The following is a 25,877-nucleotide window of genomic DNA, read 5'->3' on the forward strand; positions in this document are numbered from 1 at the left end:
GGACCACCAGCACTAGGGTAGGGAGTATCCGTGTTTGTATCCAGCCTTGCCACTCTGTTTCGGAGGGTATATCTACTTATTGGAAATATGGTGTTAGTGATATTATTAGTGAAGGTTGTAGAACCCTTCTGCACAATAACACTGCTAAAGGCACTCTGGAGGCTATGCCCCCCGCTATCCATACACTCCCAAGGTGTAATAATTGAAATAGTAGCTCCTCTCGCTTCCTTGAGAGCGATCTGCCCAGATTCCAAAGCAGTCAAAAAACTATCGTTACTTGGGGAGACGAGTTCTTGAGCTTCTAAAGCTTTAATTGCAGGGGTAGTCGCGGGGACAGCCTTACCTCGAGCCTTCCGTTTCCCCCAGCTTACCAGCCCACCCGCATACCACGTCTTCCTGCACCACTCAACGTAGCCGGAACCAAAGCCAGTGCCGGAGCCGGGGCCGGGTTTGCTTGTTCTGTCCCTGCCAAAATTAGCCCGGAGCCGCAGCTTCCTCCACTCCCGCACAGCGTCGCCCAATCTAAGCTGCGAAATCTCCGAAGGCACCATCCAGGTACGGCGGGTCAAGGAAGTTAATATTAGGTTGAAAAAAGACAGAGGGGACTTCTTCTGAAGAATCCGTTTGAAGCCAGCTATTCGGTAAGTCCAAACGTCTCATTACGGGTGAAAAGGATGCATCTTACGCGAGTCCATGAGCGAGTGTCAGGGAGAGCTCAGCCACGGCCGTTAGCTTCCGGCCGCCATGTTTCCCTCAGAGAACAGCGTCTCCAATGTTAATTAATGCGTAATACTAGCTTAGTCCTTGAGATTTGTTGATTGTCACTGCATAAACTGAATAAATAGTAAACTGTTTTCTGTGAATACATACCATCATGGAAAGTGGAATTGTTCATTCCTTTCTGAAGACAGGCTAAACAATGTAAGTTTGCAATATTTCTAAAAGGACTAGTGTCAATTAGTTGCAACATTTTTATTTTGCTTTCGAGATGTGATTTGAAGTCAAAAAACTCCAGCTGCTTTGTCGAGAGTTTGAACTTCAGCTATGGCTTCTTTAACTGGGATCTGAGTTTTGCTAGTCCATAGTCTAACCCTGAACACTAATGGCTTCCGTGTCATAATGTGCTTGATGCATTTTGGCTCAAGATTTAGTGTGCTGGCAATAGTATGGTATTAATTGGAACATTTTGTAGAGATCTTAATAGTTTATTTTCTACCCTATCTAGGCACTTTGTCTGTTCCATACCCCACAACTCAGCACCATAAAGAACAATGCCCAGACCTCTAGCTCGATGTATTTCAAAAGCTGGGGAGATAGGGCGATAAACAGATTGATTGAGTTTTCAATCTAACCCCAAGGTAATCAAAAACCTTGACTTGTTCAAGTGTATTTGAACCCAGTCTCAATTTCCCTTTAAAGGAACAGTGGGGTTAAAGGCCACAAATGTAGTCTTTGAGCAGTTAATTTCAAGACCAAAATCTATACAAGCTGTTGCAAACCTATTTAAGACATTCCGTATGCCTATTGGTGTTTTTGCGATCAACGTCACCATACAGGAGTGAGGGAATTTGTCTGCTGCACGTTTGGGAGGGTCACCACCACAGTAAAATAATGCATTAATTAGCCATTCATATATAAATTAAATAGGGTTGGGGCTAAAGTATAATTATCTTGGTACATGAACATTATGAGTTGTAGCAAACCATTGGGGAGCCCTAGATCCCTCAGTGCAGCCCATAGTTTAGTGCAATTGATAGAGTCTAACGCACGCTTGAGATTTACAAATACAACGTAGAGGTGACCCTTCCTAATGATGTCTTACTTACAAGTAACCAATAAAAAAACAGAACACCTTAAAGTACTTGCAGATTCCCTAAAGCCTGCTTGCAGATGTGATAGTATGTTATTTTCCTCAATCCAAGTGTGTAAGTATGTAGGAATCAGTTTGCAAAAGGTTTTCTGTGCAGTATCTATAAGACTAATTGGCCTACAATTGAATGGGTCCCTTTTATCCCCTTTTTTGAATATCAGGATAATTTTGGCTCCTGTCCAAGTACAAGGAATATCCCCCTCAAGGGCCATAGCATTAAATGTTGAATGAAAAACAAGTCCCCATATGATGGGCTCTGATTAGTAGAGATCTCCAGGTATTCTATCTAGCCCTGGTGCTTTGCCCTTCCCTAAGCTGCAAATTGCAGACATGGTTTCTTCCAATGTAAAAGTAACTACTTCAGCTGTTTCTATTTTGTTTGGCTGATTTAACCCAACCATAGCTATCTCAGTATCTATTTCACTTTCCTCCTTTTAAAACATCTTGGTAAAATGCTCTTCCCAGATATGTGATTGAATAAAGAAGGTCTCTGTTTTTACCATATGTACTGCTCCTTTGGCCAGTAAGTGCCAAAATAAGTTACAATCTTTCTTTATAGATGCTTTAACTAAGATGCGCCAGTTTTCTTCCTCCCAACTTTTCTTAACCTCTATCTGTGCCTTACAATAGGCCTTTCTACTTTCAGCTATAGCAATGCTGTTTCTGGTCTTCACTGCAGTGACTAATGCGGTTTTAGCCAGTTTACAATTCCCATCATACCAGGGCGTGTCTTTCCGCCTAACACAGATGCTTTGAGATTTTCGACAGAAATGTGTTTTAATTGCATGGAGGAGATGGGAAAAACTAAGCATAATTCTTAAGTCATTACACACAGGATAGGATAGGGACAGTTGGGACTACTTTGGTATATATAGCAGCTAAAGACTTAACTATTTTACTACATGGCTCCAATGCATCTGTCTGTCATTATTTGTAGTAACTATAGGCAGGGCCACTCTATTGATGCAGTTTGTCAACTAAGGAATATCTGTTAGCCTAAAAACCAGTGCATTGTGATCACTATCATGTCTGGTATAATGGACATACTGTGTACTATGTGCCACAGATCTAGATTGACTAATATATAGTCGGTCCTACTTCAAGCATTTGCCCTTTTAAAGGTAAACGATGCATCCGAATCAGATGGCGTCTCGTCCATTGCATGCATGTACTCTATAGGCTAAGGTAAAGTATAAAGTTTACATAAGTTGTCTTAAATTCGCGTGATGGGGGAAAATCATTATAATATCATGGAAAGTGGAATTGTACATCCGATTCTAAAGGCAGGCTAAATAATGTCCTTGTAAGTTTCTAATATTTCTAAAAGGGCTAGTGTCAATTAGTTGCAACAATTTTATTTTTCTTTGGAGATCTGATGTATTCAATAGAGTCACAAAACTCCTCATTTTTTAAATATATTTATTTTGAATATTGCAGATAGAAGTATAATTCTTTCGGTATACAGGATTTTTAGTAATTTTGCCCTGAAAAGGTTCTGGAGGCACTATAAAAATATTAGTTTTTTTCTAAGCCTACCACAGACCCATGTAAAACTTAATAGCAATGTCCTTTATCAGCGTATGGATGGTAAATCTCTTAATAAAAGTATGGTTTTAAAAAATGTAAGTTTATTCAGTATTTTTTCTTTAAAGTATATCGTTTATGTTTTTGAATTAAACATTTGAGGCTTCTCATGTGATGTACTGGTAAAATAAATAATTTTGTTTTCACTGAGAAGGCTCAGTCTACATATTGTGTCTGTATGAGTTTGTCAGTAATATTTTTGGGAAAGTGTCTGTTTTGTATTAAATTAGCAAGCACTCTAAATTTAATAACATATTTTATTGGTGTTTGCAGAATAAAAGAAATAGCAACACTAAGACCATTAACGCAGTCACGTGGCACAATCGCAGCACACAGAATAGAGCAATGGGAAAAGTATACAGCAATATCTTAGCAGTGTACCAGGGAATCAACAATAACACTGAGTAATAAGAGTGTCCTCTGAATTCATATTAGGGCACACATTTGGAGACAAGAAAACAGGAATCAATGGGCTACATCTAGCCAATAGTTGGGGAGATCCTCCGAATCACCAATGGCACATCTAATACACCCAGTGGCTCCGCCGTTTCAAGAAGCACATATATGTTCATATTTGAGGGGGATACATAGCTCTTTGTAAACTAACTCTTCGATAATAGCAACATGGTCCATTCCCCTCTCCCACTTGTAAAAATATTTGGCAAAGTCACCTCTTCATTTGCGGGCCACGTCCCTTTTAGCATCCACGTATGCTACAGCCAGGACAGTTTGTGTGGCACAGGCCCCCCAAATTCATCCATGATCCCCAGCAACATCACTTTGGTGTTGAGCTCCATTTGAAATCTCAGCACCTGCCCCATCCTATTGTTAATTCCCTCCCAGTACCCCTGCACCACAGGGTAAACCCACAGCATGTGGTATAAAGAGCTGGGAGAGTGGCGACAGCGTAAGCATTCTGGTCAGGGGGCTCACCCATGTGCCAGAGTCTTTCAGGATATTAATAAATCCTATGTAGGATTCTAAATTGGATTAGGCAAAGGTGCATGGAGATCATGAGCAAACTCAGGGCCATCTTTGCCTCCAGCCATTCCCCCCAGAGGGATCTGTTGCCCAGGTAAATACAAAAGGCCAAACTTCCCAATCAGAACTTAATAGAAAAAAGAAGCACACAGTCACCCACATGACACATATCATTGCCTGAAAGTGCAAACCTATAACATTGTGCTACTAATATGAGGAAAGAGAAGAATGGAAAGAGATGGACCAATGGAGAGACAACCCAAAAAAGGGAGTCCCCACCCCAGATCCTCCCCCCCGGAGGGAAGCAACCAGGTCAAATATCAAGAACATTTTGCCCCACTCTTGTAAGCACAAAGCTATAGGTAATAGCACAGCAGAACCGGATTCTTATTTATTTATTTATTTATTTATTTGGTGTTTTCTATAGCGAGAACATGACCCTGCGTAGGGTATCAGAGCGCTTTACATTACCATTTCCAAAACCAGTTATGTTATCAAGTCATCAGTTGTACAATGATTAGAACTAAACATTAAGCTTAAAATACATATATACAAGCCCACAAAAAGGATCATGTTCGATGAGAGGTAGCAAGAATATGATTATGAAAGGACCGTTGACGATAGCGAGTCTGTTGAAATTATGGGAGGTATTTACTCATATAGAAAGATTTTGCTTCCTTTCTGAATGCAGCAATGGATGGGATTCTTCTAATGTTAGGAAGGAGAACGTTCCAGATTCTAGGAGCAGAACCAGAGAACGCTTGGTCATAAGTTCTTATCTTACGAAAAACTGCCGGTTTCAGTAATAGATCTGCGTGGCTCCTGGAGACCCGGCAACCTCCTGTTAGTGTGAGTTTCTGGGCTAGGTACCCTGGTGTTTTGTAATGTATCGCTTTGTGAGTGATAAACGCCAACTTGAATTGAACTTTTGCTTCCTAGGGCAAACAGTTGAGTGATTTTAAATGAGGGGTGATATGGTCGAATTTTTGGAATCCAGTTATAAGTCTTGTGGCGAATTAAGACAAGCTTTCAGTGGGGCTGTTGAGATCTTGGGGAGCCCGGCCAGAGTTGTTCATCCATACTCTATCCTTGATATGACAAGTGTCTGAACTGCTGGTTTGAGATCTGACTTATTTAAGAATGGTTTCAGTTGTCTGAGGTAGCTTAAATGGAACCGGGTATTTTTTGCCATCGTGTTAATATGTGATAGAATGTTCAAATTTTTGTCCAGAATAATTTCCAAGGATTCAGTGGAGTCCACAATCTTCGGAGTACACTTTAAAGCCGTGATTAGGTTGGACCATTCTAATATACTCGTTGCTCCTTTCTGGGGCGTGATTAGTAGGTATTCAGTTATATGTGGGTTAAGCTTCAGGTGGTTGCTGGTTAGCCAATGAATGGTTCTCATTAGTGCCTGGTTCATGATGCCACTCTCTTCTGTCTATGTGACTTTAATTTACAGCTGAGTGTCATCTGCGTACATGTGGAAAGAAATGTTTGCTTTTTATAATGTTTCCGTGAGTGGCTCTACGTACAGATTGAATAACGCCGGGGATAGTGTTGACCCTTGCGGAAATCCGATTGTATTTCTGGTTGAACCTGATAATGTTTGGTTGACTATGAATTTTTGTGATCTGTTCTCTAGGAAGGAGCTAAACCATTTTAGGACTGTTCCCTCTAATCCCATTCTATTTTTCATGTGATCCAGTATTTTGTCATGGCTTACCATGTCGAAAGTCGATGAAAGATCAGGCAGGATTAGGAGACATGTTTCGTTATGGTCAAGGGCAAGTAAAGCGTCATCCATGATGTGCAGAATTGCTGTTCCCGTGCTATGGTTTGGTTTGAATCCTGATTGGAAGTCATTTAACAGATTGAATTCCGAAATCTTATGGCTCAATTGTTGTTGCACACATTTTTCCAGGACTTTGGGGCTAGCATGGGAATGTTTGTTACTGGTCTGAAATTGTTGGGATAAGAGGGGTCCTCTGTTGTTTTTTTTAAATTGGAGTGACTTGCCCAGTTTTAACGCAGTGCGGTATTTCGCCTTGTGTCAACGAAGCATTGATGACCTTTGTCCATGACGGGATGAGCAGATGATTTAATGAAGACCAACACTTTGCAGGTATGGGATTGTTATAATGATTGTTAGGTTTAATGGTCGAAGTGATCTTTGCAATGTCTAGTTCACTGACAGGCTTGATTACTGACCAACAAGCATTGTTTTTTTGTTTTACCAAATCTAGTTTATACTGATGTTCATCTAAGGGGCTCTTAACGATTTCAGGGTCTTCAGCTGCTTTTTTGAGCTCCACCTCCAGTGAATCTGCTTTATCTGTGAAGAAGGCAGAGAAATCTTCACTGTTTAAGATGGATTTTATAGTGGCTGGTGCAGATTTGGCAGATTTATTGGATTGCACTTTTAGTAGATCGAATAGTTTCCTTGGTCTGTTTATTGCCTTATCCAGTTCTTTCTTGAAGAAGTCTTTTTTTGAGTTTAAAATGTTTTTATTGTAGGCTTTCCTGGACTGTCTCAGTTGGGTTAAGTGGGGCAATGAAGGGTGTTGTCGCCATTTTCGCTCTGTAAGTCTGAGTTGTCGTCTTTCTTCATTTAGGGCACTGTTAAACCAGGGGCTTTGTCAGTGATCCTTTTGAATTTTAAAGGGGCTATGTCCTCAATAATGCTCGACATTGTATTGTTATAGTACTTGGTAAGGTCACTGACGTCAACCATGTTCTTACGTGGTTGCAATCCTATTTCAAAGCGAGCTGTGACATTATCCATATTGATTCCTCTAGTGTCACGAGTCCATTTCCTGGGATTAATTGGTTTTGAGGACATTTTGGTTTTAATGAAGGGTATTTTGAAGGTAATGATGTAATGATCAGACCAATCGCAGGGGGTGATTATGATTTTATCAATAGCTTTTTCTTTAGCTATGATCCAATCTAAGGTAGAACCTTTGGAGAGGGTAGATAGATGACATTCTTGGACCAGCGAATGATCTTACGGGAAGGCATTGAGAAGAGTGATCTGATTGTCAATATGATCCTCCCAATGAAGATTGAAGTCTCCTAAGAAAATATCATTGGACTGCAGATTAGAGTTTGCTGTGATGATTTCTATCATCTGGACTATGAACCTTGTCTTTTTTGCCCCGGGGGTGGTAGAGTGCGTGGAGATTACAGCTTTGGTTATCAGAGGATCTTAAGGACATGCCCAGATATTCACATGATTCTAATGGGTCAGAATGTATTTTTGTGATGGTAATGCCAGATCTATGTATACAAACAATGCCTCCTCCTGTTTTGTCTCTCCTGTCCTGTCTGATAATACAGTAGTTCGATGGGACTAGTAGATCTAGACATGGGGAAGAAGAGTCAGAAAGCCATATTTCTGTTAATATAATTACATCGATTTCTTGGCTTATTATGAGGTCGGCTATGTCTGCAGCATGTTTTTTTGCTGACCGACAATTGAGTAGTATGCATCGAATATGTTTCTGTGGTTTGATTGTAGATGAGTCATGCTTGTCGGGAATTAATAACACATTTTTTAGGTTGCTAGCATTTAGCCTTCTATTGTTAGGCTTGGCAGTTCTGCAAGCATTCGATGGGACTGTTTGAATATTGTTTTCACCTATCTTAGTGCGAGTATTGGGGGATGGTTCATATTATAACAGAAGGGTTTGAATCTCATTGTCTGTCAGATAACTGAGTTGTTTACGGTGCCGGAATATTCTGCTTGATGCTACCATTTGGGTAGATCTTAGTTTGAAATGGGTTTTGTGAATGGATGTCTGTAGAACTTCCATTTTTGAAAGCCATTTTGATGATAAGCACAGAAGGTTCTTCATATCTCTAATAGCTAATTACATGGCTTTATAAGTCTTGATGGATTGTGTCCTGAGATTATCAAATTCCCCATTGTGTTGAGGGGCTCTAATCTTTTCAGACTCTATTCTAGTTTGAGGAATGATAGGGTTGCTAGCATTGAATATCTCTGGGGGATAGGGACAACTGTTTGGTTGTTTTGTGCATGTTTCTTTGTGTCTAGATGCTGTTTCGCGTTTCCCTGTGTCGGTCATATGAGTACATCTCCAGTTAACCTGGTCAGATACTGTTGACTCCAACCTGCTAGCTGTTCCCAGTAGAGGGTTGTGACCGGTGTTGGGGCTTGAATAGGAGCTAGAGTCTCTGTGGTTAGAGGTGGATAATGTTGCGTTAGATAGATTTGGGCCGATACTCATATCTTTGGCATTACTGGCTGCCCGTTTCGACTGTTGGGGCTCATTAGTGATTGTGAATTCTATTGCCATAGCTTGATTAGTCTGTTGGGGTTCTATAGCGATGAAGTTTACAAACACGGCAGATTGATTCCCATGTGGGGCAGTGGGGGATGAGCAGATCAAGAGGCAGTCAGAGTTTTGGAGGTTCTTAAGAGGGCCGGTGTATTAGATAGGGCCATCTCCAACCCTGCTGCAGTCGAAATCTCTCAGGGGATAGGCTTGCTGAAGCTCCCACTGCATCTTGACCGAACTCTCCAGGAGTGCCACCTTCGAGCAGAGTGAGGAGGGACTGGCTCTCCGGGCTCTGGATGTCATGACTCACTAGCGTCCTCCAATAGTCATGAACACTGTCAGGCTAGACAGACCAGTAGTAGTGATACTGCATACCAAATCTCAATCCCCAAGGTAAACAAGATCCTTGGGACTATAAGTCCCATGAACAGACATCAAGAAAGGGGAGGAGGTGCGCACTCACGCCAGCGTGAGGCCAAAACACCTTCAAAAACACGTCTGCAGCTGCGGACGTGGCAGATAATTAAGGATTTCCAGAAAATATGGAGCGAGGATTAGACTCTTTGTTCCGGTGAGGGTGCTTTGTGCACCATATGCGTTTGAAGTACTTTGTTTGTGTCTACCTTCTGACACCACAGGCGGGTTCCGTGGTCAGTGTAAGAAGTTGTTGTTCGAGCGTGCATCAGCGCTGCCACTTGAAGGACTCCTCTTTTGGTGAGGCCCGAGTCCAGGTGCCTTTTGTGGAAGGAGTCTTCGGAGGGAACACTTCCCTAGCGATTTCCTCCCATTGTGTGTCTCATGCGGGGGGGGGGAATAACCCAGACATTCTCTGCAATTGGTTCTGGAATAAGTACCGGAACAGTCTCTCCATACAAATTGTAATACATGCTTGCAATGTTTTTGGGTAACTGCATCAGTCATTGACCCTATACACCGAACCTCAGGTATATGATATAGGGGGAAAAACCTTTACAACGCAGTCATTACATCGCAATACCTTTACATAGCAGTCATTACATCGCAACATCCTTTACATCGCATGTCATTACAACGCAGCCATTACATCACATGTCACTACAATGCATGTCATTACAACGCATGTCACTACAACGCAAGCATTACATCGCAAGTCATTACAATGCATACCATTATAATGCATAGTACCCTTACACTATCCAACACTTACCCTACTGTTGCACTCACGGGAGTTAGAATTTTAATTTTTACCCCTACACTATCCAACACTTACCCTACTGTTGCACTCACTGGAGTTAGAATAGTAATTATTACCCCTATACTATACAACACTTACATTAAATGCGATGTAATGGTATGAATTGTAATGGTATGCGTTATAAAGGTATAATGCAATGTATTGGAATGCGCTGTAAAGGTAGTTTCTGAAAATGTGATGTAATGGCATGCGATGTAAAAGAATGCTTTGTAAAGGATGTTGCGATGTAAAAATTGCATAGTAAATGTATGCATTGTAAATGTATGCTTTGTGACATCATACATTCGATATAGGAGCTCAATTGGAGATTGCAAGACTTTTCACAGAAGCTTTGGATTTAATTGTGCTATGATATTTAATATGCACTGACATCTGATATTTTCATTTGTTGCTCTGTTTTATTTTGCATTTCTAAAAGGGGGTGGAAGTAGTTCCTGCCTCTTTGTTTTATTCTCCCCTGTGAGTCACTACAGCATAACGTAGAGAGTAGGTTGAGCGTGCACTTAACGTTACCCCTGTTATAGTTGATGTATATTCGATGGACATAAGTGGTTCCTGATAAATACTGGTTCTGTTTTTTTTTTGACATTACAGCACCAAACAATCATGCCTAGATGGTTATAGTTCTGTAAACAAAATCTGAAGGTGTCTGGTTAAAGTCTCTCTTCTTATTATTTACAGGTATTTATTGAGATTCATTAGAAATACCCAAAGCAGGTGTCCATAATCTCCAGATGGTCATTCTATTCTCTACAACCTATAATTCTCCCTCCTTGCTGTTCCCTTCCTTTCCTTTCCTCGTTTGATCACTTCAACAGTCTGTACGAGCACAATATTCAGACTTTGGAGTTGTCATGAGGTGGACCATCGATCCGACCCCAAGTATAACCAAACCTGACACTGGAACCGCCCGGTTGGTGGATCTTGCCAGACGTATCCAACGCTGCTCTGTCGCCCACTCCCAGGCCTGGTTGGAAGTGTCAAAGAATTGCACTGATGAGCTATGTATAACCATCGGGTGGGCTAGAAAAATCAGAGCACAGCAGATGTTTAGCACCGTGAATATTTGATTGACGTCCTCGCAGGAGCGGCACTGCACTTGAACTGCTTTTGAATCATCTGGTAAGATTTGAATCTTTGAATTGCAATAGCACAGGTCCTGTCGATTCAAATCCTCACAAAGGATCAGGTCTCTGTCCCGGTGGTTGAGGATGTGTGTTAACACAGGATGAGGGGGGCTCCCAGCAGAGGCCTCTTCCACTGGGCTCGATGTGCCCGCTCCACCACAAAACAATGGGACATTATATCCTCTGGGACCCAAGACCTGATCCACTTTTCAAGAGGTCACTCTTCCCCATGCCCTCAAGCCCCTCCGTAGGGCAAATGAGGCGCAGGTTGTTTCACCTGGATAGATTTTCAATTTCTTCCGCCCTCTCGACCATAACAGTTACTATAGACAGTAACTTAGAGACATGGCATTTAAGCACTGCCACATTGTCTTCGGTCATGGAAATCTGTGTCTCAGTCTCGGTCACTCAATTCGCAACCTTACTTAAGTCCTGGCACAGAAGGGAGAGGTCAATGCTGATGACATCCACCTTTGATTCCACTTCCTCCCTAGAATCCTGAATAGAGTGGAGAATAGATGTCAGGTCTGGAGGGGGCTGGTCCTGAGGCGCCGGAGGGAGGAGGATGGTCCCCCGGGTATTGGTAGTCGGTGTAGTGAATTGGTCAATTTGATTCTGGCTAACCTTTAGCTGAGTGGGTCAAATAAATCCCATGGCTGGTATGGGATAGCAGAGCGTACAAGGATCAGGTGCCCTGGGGGATGGCCCACTTACCTCGAGGTAGCACAAGCGGCCCAATCTGGAGTCCTAAGTTTCCTTAGGAGAACAGCACAGTCATCTGCAGTGAAGATCCAAAATGAGTGGTGGCATGATGCCAACCCACTTGTCCCAGCGCAGCATGAGCCATCGGTGGCGGTGGGTTCAAGCTCTGAAAGAAAGGCACAGCCATCTGAAGTGAAGATCTAAAATGAGTGGTGGTGTGATGCTGACCCACTTGACCCAGCACAGAACGAGCCACCGGGGGTGGTAGTTTCAAGCTCTGAAGGAGAGGCACATGGACAGCGCCAACCCATCAAGTGATATGGGGTGGATACGGGTTTACAGGCACCCAGAAGAGGCACCCAGCCACCACTCCAGGAATTACAGCAGCAGTCTTCCCAGGGCATTCAAGATGTGCCTCTCACCTAAAAGGCAGCTGCTGACTAGAATCCAACAGTTCAGCTCGGGAGAAATCGTTCCAGGCCAACCTGGAGCCTCTCTGCATGCTGAGTCACTGCTCATGTGTGACCCATCCAGGAGTCAGCTCAGGGTCTTCACGGTAGCCAGGAGACATAGGCAACAAGGATGGCAGGCCAAAAGTCTCCAAGTTGTCCCTTGTCCTTTATAAAGAGAACTCCAAGTCGTCCCTTGTCCTTTATAAATAGAAGGAGAAGCCCCCTTATGGGACCAAGCAGGCAGGCACCAGCACAAGGCCCCACTTCTCCTGCAAGATACCTGCCATGGCTGCACACCTCTGCCCAGTCTGGGACCTCATTGTTGGCCCCCATTGCTCCTCACCTGGCTCGCCCACCCAACTCCCACGCTCCGGTCACCCGCCAAGAAGCCAGGAGGAGTTAGATCACAGGGGCTGCCATAAGGCCTGCAGTCGTGGGTTGGGTGCTGCCCACTCCAGTTTGGGGCACCACAGTCTTCCACCACCCCCCTGGGGCCACCAACACAGCTCCAACTGCACCCCACAGCAGGAACAATTTCAGGCTGAGCTGTGGCTGCTTACCATCCACCTCACAGCTGCCATGTTGGGCCCGGCAGTACCCGGGCAGGAACTTAGAAGGGGCATACCAACCATGGAAAATCAAGAGCTTGTCCCCAGATATGCGCTTCAAGGTCCCCAGAGACAGAGGAGACAGGTGCAGGAGGTCGATGGAGCCTCTGTCAGGAAGGTTGGGACCAGATGCAGGCTGGGTGATGGGAGCCACCCTAGGGCTCGACTGCCATCTTGGCATCCTTGGCCATGCCCAAGCACTCTTTTTAAGCTGTTTACCTACAATATTCTTTTGATCTCCCTTCTTGTCTGACCATACAATCTAAACAACTTGTCCTTTTTCTCATCACATGGTTGTTCTGTACATATATTGCTGAAAGTTGTAACATTAAGAAGCTTTATGCAAGTGTAACATTGGTCATGACGATGCAAAAAATTAGTTGTAACCTGACAACTGTTCAGTTTGTGTCTTCCCTTGTCTCCTTTTGTAGGTCCTTTTATTTTTTCATTTGCTTTGCATGTATTTTCATTTTATTTTTCGTAAGGTAATATTTTGGAAGCCTACTGTTAAATTTAGATTAACCGGTATGTAAATATTAAACAAAAGGAAACATGGGTGTTAGTAATTGGCATGGCATGGTAAACAAACAATTACATAAAAGGTAAAAAACCACATATTTGTCTGATTTAATATTATCAGTATATATTTACCTTTACCTGAAATACTTGGTTAATATTGAAAGTACAAATGAATTAACGAGTAAGTATAGCTATAATTAGCTGTAAATATCAACTTAAAGTGCACTAGAGCTGTTACCACAGTACAAATTATGTAATCATATATTTAGTAGCTTTGTAACCCAGTACACATTGTAATTCAATCAAAATGGTTTTTTTTGTCTTCATTTATGCAAAAAGTGTGATATGGGAAGACAAAGAATCCTCTTTTCGGAACATTACCAGCCAGGGCCTTCCTCACTTCATCAGATAGCATGGCAAGCCTTTTGCTTTAGATGAGATACTGTCTTCTGATCTCCAAATTCCTAGGGAGAGTTACTCGTGCCCCCACCACAGTAAAAGACCCCAATTTTTTTTATTACATTGTAGGTAATCATTGGACTTCCCTTCCTACCATACATCTTCTCTCTATCCTAAGATCTATTCCTATCCCATATCTCCCAGAATTTTATCCGCTTATTTTCCTCTCTACTTTTAATCTTACACCCCCCCCCCTTTACCCAGCCTATATAATACTCCATCCACCGGTCATAGGGTAGCACAGGAATATAGCGTACAGAGAGCAACACGTTCCATAGAATACGGGGCTTCTGGATCCTGCGGAATACAGACCTCTTATGTACAGTTGGAATCAGCCAGCTGGGTGTGGACACCCGCAACCATTACAGGTACACAACAACTCCCCCATGTCCCTTGCCATCATCAATAGCCGTGCGCATCTGCATCACTGCAGCCCACAAGGGCTTCAGAGATTGTTTGTGGGGTCCCATTTGGGTGCCAGCACTGTCCTCTTTTACGGAGCCCTCCCCTCCCCCTGCCGGGCTCTCTTGCTGAACCACCGCATTCCCCCGGAGATATGCAGTCAGCGGCCCCCAAATATTTTTCTGTCGAGAGTTCATGGGTAACAGTTTAGCATAATAGTTCATATGATCATATATCCAAGCCTTGAACTTAGGGGCCCGTCCCAACTTGCATGCTACCTGCCGTTTTGCCAAGAACAGACCCATAGCCATGTATTTCTTATGTACTGTGTTTATGTCCTGAAAGAGCCCTAATAGAGCCATGAGTGGGTCCGGGACTATTTGTATGCCTATCATTTTGGTAAAATCTAGCGCTCATTGAGTGATCACCTAACATGTGAAGAAATTCTTTCTTGTGATTTTAATAGGGAAGATTGGGCCATTTATTCATGATGTGTTATGTATATGTTGTTTCAGGTCTTCCTTGGGCTTGGGCTTTGTCGTTATTGAATATACCTCTGGTCCTGATGAAGGTGGCACTTACGCCATCGAAACGCGTCGACCACTGACCATTGACATTAGCATCCTGCTTTTGCAGTTGTCTTATTAATTTTAGGAGATTACTATGTACTTTATGTCTCCAATGTTCAGTATACGATAAAACTTTTCTCTTCTTTCTTCTTTTGATTGTGACAAATGTATGAATGTGGAATGTGTTGGTATGTATGCAGATGAGATTGTATGAAGACATAATTAATTTTCTTTGTAATTAGTGTGCCCTAGGATTTCTGTCTGATATGATGCATTATCACTGTAATGAATATAGTCAGTGAATATCAAATATTCCAAAAAGGAAATGTATTGAGTTGTTCTAAGAAAAATAGAAAAGGTTAAATAATAAAAATTAAACTACTAAAAATCTAAAAAAAAAATTTGTGTGTTGCATCACTGTTTTAAGGCCTGTTGTTTCCCTTACTGCAATTAAATTGTATTGTTAAAGAAAGAGGTCGCGAGGGAAGTTTTATTATATGATTGTCTTTATTTCCCCTTTCTCCCTGACCTTAAGTACATTTCAAGGGGGTCCCATATTTTCTGCTGTCCCATTTGGGTGCCAGCACTGTCCTCTTTTACGGAGCCCTCCCCTCCCCCTCCCGGGCTCTCTTGCTGAACCACCGCATTCCCCCGGAGATATGCAGTCAGTGGCCCCCAAATATTTTTCTGTCGAGAGTTCATGGGTAACAGTTCAGCATAATAGTTCATATGATCTTGCCACGTAGACATCGCATTTATCCAAGCCTTGAACTTAGGGGCCCGTCCCAACTTGCATGCTACCTGCCGTTTTGCCAAGAACAGACCCATAGCCAAGTATTTCTTATGTACTGTGTTTATGTCCTGAATGAGCCCTAATAGAGCCATGAGTGGGTCCGGGACTATTTGTATGCCTATCATTGTGGACATCCCTTCAAAGACCTGTGTCCAGTATGTGGCCACTTGAGGGCAATTCCATGCTAAATGTACAAAATCCGCACCCTGCTGCCCACAACTTTCACAGTTATCCTGATTCCTCAGTAGGAGTTTGTGTAATTTGACATGGGTATGGTATAACCTATGCAGGAACTTAAAGTGTATACGGCGAAGCCTACTGTTACCGGTGACTTCCTCTGTCTGCCTACAACTAAGCTCTCATTGCTCGTTTGTTAGTGGTTCATCCAGGTCATTGTCCCACTCCCGTCTGGCCCATGGATTCCGAGAAGGTGGTGCCTTTCAAATGTGCCTATATAATAGGGATATGACATGTCGTGGGGTTTTCGCCTGTAGCAGGTCATGGAGGGAAGCAAGCGTGTCTGGCTCATCAGGAAATACTGGGATAACCACTTTCACACTTTGTCTGAGCCTGATATACATGAAAGTGTCCATGGTCGTGGGTTCATGTCCGACAAAAAATTGTGTCTTGGATCGAAATTGTCCCCCTACAAAAAGGTCTCCCCAGGTGGTGTATTGCAAACGATCCAGGAGTTTATGGCAAATCCCTTCATATGTGATTTGTAATAATGGGTGACGTAGTAGGCGCATTCTAGGGGAGTACATCATGGGGCTACCTAACCTACGCACTATATGGCTCCACGCAGCAAGGGTACAATCCACTGTGGAGGGGTCACGCTCTCGTCCCGGCCCCTTATTGAAGAGGTAGCCTTCTGGGGCCGTCGGCGACATAAAGCCATCCTCTACCGCCAGATGCAGCATGAAGGGAGGCGGATGGAACCAGTAAACTGCGAAATGTGCCTGTGCGCAGTAGTAGTAGTATTCGAAATTGGGAACATCATACCCCCCCTGCTGGTACGGTAACATCAGAGTGGCTAGGCTAAGTCGCGCCTTTTTCCCGCCCCATATAAGTCGTATAAGCTGTGATTTCAGTGTATTAAAAAAATGCCTCCCGGGATGATAGGGGATATTGACAAAGAGATACAAGAATCTAGGGAGTAAGACCATCTTAACAAGGGATATCCTCCCTGCCATGGACAATGGGAGACGGATCCACTTGGCGATATTATCAGCTGTCTTATCGATAGCCACCCCATAGTTTGCGCGCATCAGAGCGTCCCTGTCCCTAGTTATATGTGTTAAAGTCTCCCCCCAGATAACATAAGTGGTGCCTATCATCTCAATTTTACCCCACAGTGTGAGCAAATATTGTGGATTGTCTGAGTTAGGGCCATAGTAATTTGCAAAAGTCACATCGTATGAGTTAATCCTCCCCCATATCAGGCAGTACCTCCCGCTATTGTCTACTTCCGACCCACTAGGTACAAACCCCACCCCACGTTTGATGAGTATGGCCACACCTCTAGACTATCCGGAGTAGGATGCAAAATACCGATATGAGGCCCATTTCGTTACAAATGGAGGGACAGGGTCTGCACGCAAATGTGTTTCTTGTAACATTGCAATTGCGATGTGGTGCCTGTCTAAATAGCTAAGTATTTGCCTCTTTTTCCTAGGGTTATTGTGGTATTTTCATAGTGTACCTGCTTCTTTTCGCGGGCAAGTCGTAGCACCGCGTCTCTGTCCCGGTAGTTTAGAAATCATGCTATCACCGGGCGAGGGGGTGCCCCAGGGGACGGTCAGACCGCCAGAGATCTGTGTGCTCTCTCCACCGTGAGGTGGGCCGAGAAGGATTCGTGCCCGAACAGCTCCACAACCAGCTTCTCAATAAAGACGTCCATGCGGCCTGTATGGGTCGACTCCGCCAAACCCAGGATACGTACATTGTTCCTTCAGGAACGGGCTTCTAAATCCTCATTCTTATCCGCGATTATTTTGAGCAGCCTATCCATCTGTGAAAGTCGTTCCCTACTTGTTGTAGCTCCATCTTCCAAGTCTGACACTCTAGTTTCCGCCTCCTTAATTCTTTGTTCATGATGGTCCAATTTGTTAACCACGGAGTCCATGCGTGCATTCATGGTATCTATTTTCTCCGCAATGGTTTCAAGGCTTTGCTTCATGCCCAGCAGAAGCGCCTTCCAGCCTTCCTCCTGCGTATCCATATTCTCGGAGTTTGCGTGGTCAGCCGAGGTGGGTCCGGGCGGTTTGCGCGGCTCGAAGGGCAATTTTGTTTGCTTGGCGTCAGTGCGACCCATGGTGCGAGCGCGAGGGCAAACCCTAGGGGCAGTATCGCTATGAACTGTCTATTAACGCTTCCTGGGCGTCTTAAAGTATTGCGGGGTGCTCCCCCCACCCAACGCAGGTCCCAAACACACCAGGGCCTCACAGGCCGGATTGCCACAGCAGCCCCACACAGCCCGTACCAGCGATGCCACGCAATGGTAGGTCACTGCAGAAGTCGTGGGTTGCACCAATTGCCTTCCAACCTTCCAAAGGCAGTGGGGAACCACCGCACTAATCCGCAACAGTGAGGTCCCTTCAGCCGGTCTCCTACAGCATCAGAGCACCCCCACTGCTCACTCAAAATGGCCACTGCGCAATATTTCCACAGGGGGATTTGTTCTGCTATCTCTCAGATGGGGTCTGTAGTACTGGGGACATAAGTCTGGGGCAGACCGCACTTCGCGCTGTATGCAGCACGTGTTAATGTCCTCGGCGCCTGGCAGACAAAATGGCGGTGGCAGTCAAAGGACACGGCCCCCGGGACAGGGGCACCTGGCCCGCAATGAGTGTCCCCGCGCAATTTACCATAGCAAGTCTGTAGTAGGGGGGCCCTCTCCACACCCCCTATCTGAAGCCGCAGAGATGTGCCGCTCACCAATTCCTCACACACCGCAACCGCGGGCGATCGGTGCTCAGCTGCCGCTCCACGATCGTCGTCAGGGTGATGGCTGCTGGTCGAGGCAGTCGGTCAGTCAGGTCTCCCGTCCCCCAGGGTCACAGCGGGGCGCCAAAGGAGCCACAGCACATCAGGCCATCCAGCGACCGCCGCCCGCAGGGCCCACTCAACACCGGACTCGCCTGGTCATGGCCTCCGCTCTCCCCTAGAGGTCAGAGGGGCGGCCAGTCGCGGAGATCTTCGCCTGCCCTCTAGAGCGCCGCGGCCAGTGCTCCGCACCTTACATCAGCCCCAACGAGGACAGCGGTGGTGCCAGCTGCCCACGGGTCAGCAAGTATGTTATGCCCTGCATAGTAATTTCATATCTTGCAGTTTCCCAGTTCTCCTGCTGTTCAGCCACAGCGTGTGTTTGGAGTAGAATGTTGAGAATGCTGTGATGCATAGAACGTTGGGAGTCTGACTGGGTGACAGATGACAGTTACAGATGGGCTGAGCAGCAGGCAGGCTGCTCCTGGTGGGGTTAGATTCCACCAAGGGGGTTTGATACATCAAAGGTGTTTGCTGTGGCATAGTACCAAGGACTGACCACTGGGCTACCCTACTTACCTTATCCAGTTACTTGTTCTACCTGTTTGATGTACCTGTGAACCTACTTGCTGTACAACTGGAATAAAGGTACTAAAAGATCTTACATGGCTGACAGCGTCTACTTCATGTGAGAGTACAACATATTTTTGGCGACGATGATGGGATCGCTCTTAAAAGAGACAAGTGTCGTATAGGGTTGAAATCTGTGACATATCTGGGACATCCACAGGTGAAAGGGGAACCTGATTGGTCACAATGGTCCTCAGCTATAGCGCAGGATGGGTATGAAGGATGGTTTCTCTCCCCCATGGGCCAGGTGGTTTATCATATGTCCCAGTCTTGTTGCTAAGATCTGTGTGTAAATTTTAAAGTCGTTATTCAAGAGAGATATAGGTCTATATGATTCACATTTCAAGGAGTCTTTTCCTGGTTTTGGTGATGGTGGCATTGTTCCAAGATTTTGGTAAAGTTAGCCCCTCAAAAGAAACATATTTAGCAAATTCACCAACATGGGGGCCAAAATGTCTTTTAAAGTCATGTATAATTAATTTGGAAACGCATCTGGGACAGCTGCCTTCTCTTTCTTTCATTTCTTCAAAACCTCAATCTCTTCCTCTAGTGTAATTTTTGAATTAAGTATTTCCCTATATTGTTCTTCTAAGTTAGTGATATCCAATGTGCTCAGGTAAGAGTAGACTAGATCATCAGATACCTCCAAATCCTCAGTATATAAAGCCTGGAAAAATGCGGGAAAAGGCCTTCTCAATTCCCGAGTTGTCTGCCTCCTGCTCAATTTGATTGTCTCTCTGTATAGCTGCAATTTTATTTCTGCTGTGTTTAGTTTTAAGTTTCCATGAAAGACGTTTCCCACTGCCTTCCCCATATTCGTATTGCGAACTCACTAGCTCATCTTTTTTTCCTAATTCTGGTGTTTACTATATTGATCACATCGTTTTTTTAAAGTCATGTATTACTTCTATTATCCCTTGTTCTTGTGTGAACTCAGCAACCTCTAATTTGCTGTATTGATCTAAGATTTTGGCTTCTAGCTGGTAGATTTTATTTCTAGTAGCCTTATTCCTAGACGTGGCCAAGCCAAATAGGGTTCCCCTGATTACTGTTTTATAACCTCCCAGTCTATCTCTATAGGGGTTTCTTTGTTGCTAATCAGAATGTTTGTTACTGATCCATTAATTTAGTAATCTACCTTCCTTATTGCATGTAGTACCATGTGATTAAAGTTAGCCCCAGTTTCAGATATATTAGTACCAAATTACCAAATAGATCGCTTAAAATAAGCTACTGTATTCATTTGCATTGCCATGTGACCTTCAATGTGTGTGTGATAGTTGTAGATGTTACGTAATGTAATTAAGATATACATTCTAGCTTATTTGTCATGCAGTGTGCTTCTTTAGTTGTTTTTGAGGTATTTTAGTAGCCCTTTATACCAGATAACCAATCCCAGTGTTTGTTGTACGGTCATCAACTTTTATTTAGATGCAATTGCTTAATGTTCTCTCACAGTATATACATGTGGTACTTTTATTCAGTGTCTGACTGTCTGAGAAACGTCTTTTGTAGTGTGCACTCAAGATGGTTTAAGTTTGGATAGTTGGACACAGTTTCATGTCTTGTCCAAGGAGTATGCCTAAAACAGTAGATGTAAAACTAATGTAGGCTTGGAAAATAAAGATATTACATAGGTTGCTGCTTTCTTCACTTAGTGGTTGTGAGCATTCACAGTTTATGATCATTCATTGTGGAGGGAATGGCGTAGGTAACCTCACTGATGTAAGAATAGAGAGAGAGAGAGAGATGAAAGCTACTTTCAGTGTTTAATGAGACATTCCATAATACAGATTTTGTGTTTTAAAAAAAATGTCAAAGGCAAAAATGGAAATACTCAACAAAGAATGCTGCAAAGGTTGAGAAAAAGCCACAGACATATCAACAAGACTGTGTTTGCCTTCGTGAGAGATCAAGCAATGTCTTTCATTTATCACTTAAACCTTGTTTTTTCCAAACCCTATCTATATCGTGGCAATGGTGTGCATTTAACCTTTCAATGCATGGCTAAGTAATGATGTATAATTCGTAATTCACCAGTTTAAATTAAACATATCTTCAGAAAAATACGTACATGTTTTAGTAGAATTTGTTTAAGGTTAGGGTGGCTCTAAAGGTTATTTTTTAGAGCCATCCTAATCTTAAACAAATTATACTAAAAATGTATGTGCAGATAATATATAGTACAATAAAATGTTAGAAAGCTAGCTTTTGTTCGCATAAAGCTCTGAGAGACTAATTTGCATTAGCCTACCAGCAGCTGACCTGTCAGTACTTAACCTTAATGAGGTATGTTGGGCTGGGTGTGAGGTATATGATATCTACTTGCTCTGGAAGGGCAGCTGGGAAGTTCCTATTCAATAGAAGGGGGGTCCCTAAAGGCAGGAAGGAACAAAACCAACTGTCTACACTAGACTTATTTCAATATGCCCAATTATGGGTCAGATTTGTAGAGAAGAGCCGAGGGCCAGGACAGACTCGGGAAGATAAAGAGACAAAAAAAAAATATATGTAACAGAACGAAATTTATTTAAATGACAATGATCAGGGTGATAATCTTTGCACAAAGGATAAGCAATATAAAATACAATCCAATTTACAAATAAGCAAAAGTCCCACACATAAAACAGACATACACACACTCATTCAGACATCATACTCATGTATAGAACGAAACAAACATATATACAAAAAATGTACACATTGATTTCCAGTTAGATTTAAAAATAACATCAACAGTATATGTATTTAACAGGCTTGTGCGCTCCCAGTTCATAAGGGCAGATGGAATCTTCTGGTGGGCACGAGAAAATAAGAGCCAACGCACGTTTCGGTGTTTGCCCATACAAGGCTACACCTTCATCAGGGCAACGGTGATAGAAGGCGTGTGGGACAACACAGAAGAAACCTATTGTTGAGTCATAAAGAAAGGAAGCAAGAGATCAAAAAATCAAACATTTAAAAGAACATTCTGTTCACAATATATTACCATCATGATATCTCCTTCAGCACTCTCAATGGTACAGAAAAGTCACTAGTGTCGCATAGGGGCTAAAGGATAAAAATCTGAGATACGAGTCAGAGAGGCCCAGGTTCAAAAGGGGATAATATACAAATAACGTAGAGATAAAAATGGTGGGTTGCTTTAGATGGATAAGACCGAGGTGCACCCAGTGAAGTAGAATCAAGACAAAGAAATAGCGATCAAAATATTCACGAACAGGTCAGAGAACACCAGTGATACAAAAGGAGATGATATCAGGAGGGTGCAGAAATAGCCAACCAACCACCAAGGAGTAAAAGAAACAGAGATGCTAAGGGGATTTACATAGGGGATAATATAGACAAAATTAAATAAATATAGAGAGAGGACTATACCTTTAAATCAAGTGTGCTATTGAAAATAAACTCTTCTAGGTAATATTCGAGGAGCAACATATATGCATCAAGTAAAAAGGCACATCAGTTCTATGTAAGGGAGAAAATAGTGGAGTGAGATAAGCATAGAAGCGATCTAAACAATCCAAGATGGGGGTAAGTACAGGTGTGAAAAATGGTGCGGCTTACCCAAGGCTGGGTCCGATAGATTGCGGTCTTCCAAAACGGCAGGTATGAGGCTCCTCGAGGAGGATTTAAAATGTCATGGGTAGATTCCCCTGATAGGAAATATGTGAATCAGGAGGGGCCGAGACCACAAGAGAAACTGTTCCTGTAGAGAAATGAGCAATGGTGAAAAATGAGGTCAGCTGACATAAGGTCCAGGCGCTGCTACAAGTCAGACTGACTACCATGGGCAGGACGCTTACCAAAACAGAGAGGGCCGCCGTCAGGCGGAACAGTAAGCTTAAACGCACCGCAAACTGATCTATGCAGTCGTAGCTAAGCGGATGAGAATAAGGAGCATCTCAACTCCGGCCTTATGATGCAGGGCCTAGAGGAGAGAAAAGAGAACTGAGTTCAAAGGATATAGAGTGCTGGCAAGGGGCGGCCAATAGAACAAAGTCAAAAAATAAGGCAAAAGGGCTAAGGCTGTTCCTAACGAGGCACCATTTAGGTAGAGAGCTCAGTAGCTTTAAAGCAAGATATATACATAAGTGCACCGCTCAGAAGTGATAAGCGAGAACGGAGGCATGGAGATGCGCTAGTCAAACTGGTAGGTTTAAAGCGCCCAAAGACGAAGTACACAGACAAAAGAACGATTAAACAAAAAGACTGAGACGGGGGATATCTTACCGTCGATAAACGCGTCACTCGAACAAAAGTGTGGTAGCAATGATGAGCCTAGATAACACGAAGAATCTGAGCTAAATGACCCTGAGTTTAAATATGGTCGGACCAATCCCAAAGTCGAGGATGGAGAATCTCGCGAGGATACGCAGAGTTTGAAAACAAAAAAAGGGCTCAGAGTACAAAACAATAAAAACTGACAACATTGGCAGCCATATTGGAACAGGGCAGAATAGAGGGAGACCGAAGCACAATCCCAACCATCATCATAGGCACGTATAACTCAAAATCTCCAGGGGAACAAGAAAACACATACAAAATGAATAAAGGACGAGAGTGTTAGAAGTAACTAATAGTATCCGCCCGATCATCCCCTCGAAACGGAAAAAAAGAAAAAGTAATCAGGTTTATAAAAGCAGAATCTCCAAGTAAGTGTACATCATTCAGGTATGAATGAAGCAGAGGAGTTCCCACAAACTTTCTTAACTTGAAATCTACAGTTACAAGGCCTGCCCATTCATAGCTTAGCGTAAGGAGAGACCTGGCAGGGGAAATGCTTTGATTCTTGGGAACATGATAGTTAGCCTTGTCCCATCCCATTTAAACTCCCCAAGTGCAAAGGGCTTAAACCATCATTGATTTCCCCTAGATGTACGCAATTTGGGATAGTTTGTAGGAAGGCACACAAGATGTGCTGCAAAAGTGGAAAGAAGTGCCCCTGTAAACTTTTTTCTTGTTCATTTGGGAGTGTCCAGGAGTCACCCCCATCAAATGAACCAACAAAGCTGGAACCTCACCATGAGCACCTCAGAGCAATTCCTGGACCATGTGCAATATTAGAAGATTACTTGACCAGCTGTCTGTGACCGGTGGAGAGACCTAAAGGGCTTGGCATGCTCTGACATGTTCCCAGAATGGGGAAGTGGACACCAAAGGAGAGTTGACCGGCTTCCTGTGTGGCCACAGGGAAACAACAAGATGCCTTTTCCATGATGTGGCTAGTTGACCAGTAACACCCAGACCTAAACTGGACCCTGCTGACTGCCTCTGCTGGAGTGAGTGCTCAATGTAACCTAGACCTCCAGAGCATCAGTAGAACTAGGGGTGGGTGATAAACTGAACTGTTCAAGAGGAGCTTGCAGACCCTTGCTACAGAGCACAGAGTTGCGGAAAAACTCTGCCAACTGACGCATGGCAGACCTTTTCTCATGCATGGCTCATCAACGTTAAGATGGCAAGTGTGATCCAGAAAATTGAGTGCTAGATGGCCTCCTGGTGAGATTTCTCAATGTCGACGGTCACGGTTTGTCACTACGCTTGAGAAAGCTGCCACTCACATTAAGAAAGCTGCCACTCGATTAGAAATTCCACTTGACTGGCAGAAAGAAGCAGTGGCCTCTGGTGTACTGCATGGTATCATTCGCTCTGATATTTCAGCGTGGGCAAGCTCCTCATGCGAAAAATCAGCCTGAACTGCACAACTTACCGAATTCCACCTCTCGCAGTTTTTTATACTTAGGGAGATCCACCTCCCCTAAGTGGCACCTTGCAGGAAAGGTGTTCGATTTTGTTGCAATATCATTGAAAGAGCTTCATTCTTACCCTGCTGGAGTTTCCTGATGAAGATAAGACTAATTCAGAAATCAAAATCTTTGACGTGGACAAACCTGCTTAGTATGTTTGACCCAAAATGAATTGCATTGGGTTTGAAATTGAGGTTCCAATCCACTGGATTCATAGACTATTATTAGTGATTTTTGGCACTGATTTCACGTAAATCATTTCATTTCTGTTATTGGATTTTCATAATTTGGGTGTCACTTAAAAAAAAATATATATATCCTATTTTTTATTGTTTGGTGTGTTTACTTTATAATTGTTATTCACTGCGCAAATACTGCATAATGATGTTCTCATTGTCCTACACTAAACCTGCCTGCTCTGTACTATAGCTGCCAGGGGATTGAGCTCATGTCAATTTAGTGATTTCAGTGAGGTTCACCTGGTGAGTTAGTGTTATTATTCCTTGAGGTGGGTGACCAATCACCTCAAATAATAATCTTTTCTCTTAAACACAAACTTAAAACATGGATTAGTTTTTTACACCTACCACATGTGAGTATCCCACATCAATGTTGTCATTAAATGGGTCACCATCAAGCTGTCCATCCATTGGAAGATTTCTCACCCACTTCAAGCCAACCACCTTGTGGAGCTTACAAAAGCGTTGGTCTTCTCAAGCCTTCTGTACTGCAATGGTATTTACATAGGGCTCAGCATCTCTATCATCAACATGACTGAAAAACAGGAAAATCAGGCAGCTAGATAGTCTGTGCCTAAGCCTTCACAAATGAGATCCAACCGGTACTAAAAACTATACATTGAATCCCAGTGGAAGTGAAGATCAACTTCATGGTCTTCTGCATGGTGAGCA

The sequence above is a fragment of the Triturus cristatus genome, chromosome 5_1 (assembly GCF_964204655.1).
Source record: "Triturus cristatus chromosome 5_1, aTriCri1.1, whole genome shotgun sequence".
NCBI lineage: Eukaryota > Metazoa > Chordata > Amphibia > Caudata > Salamandridae > Triturus > Triturus cristatus.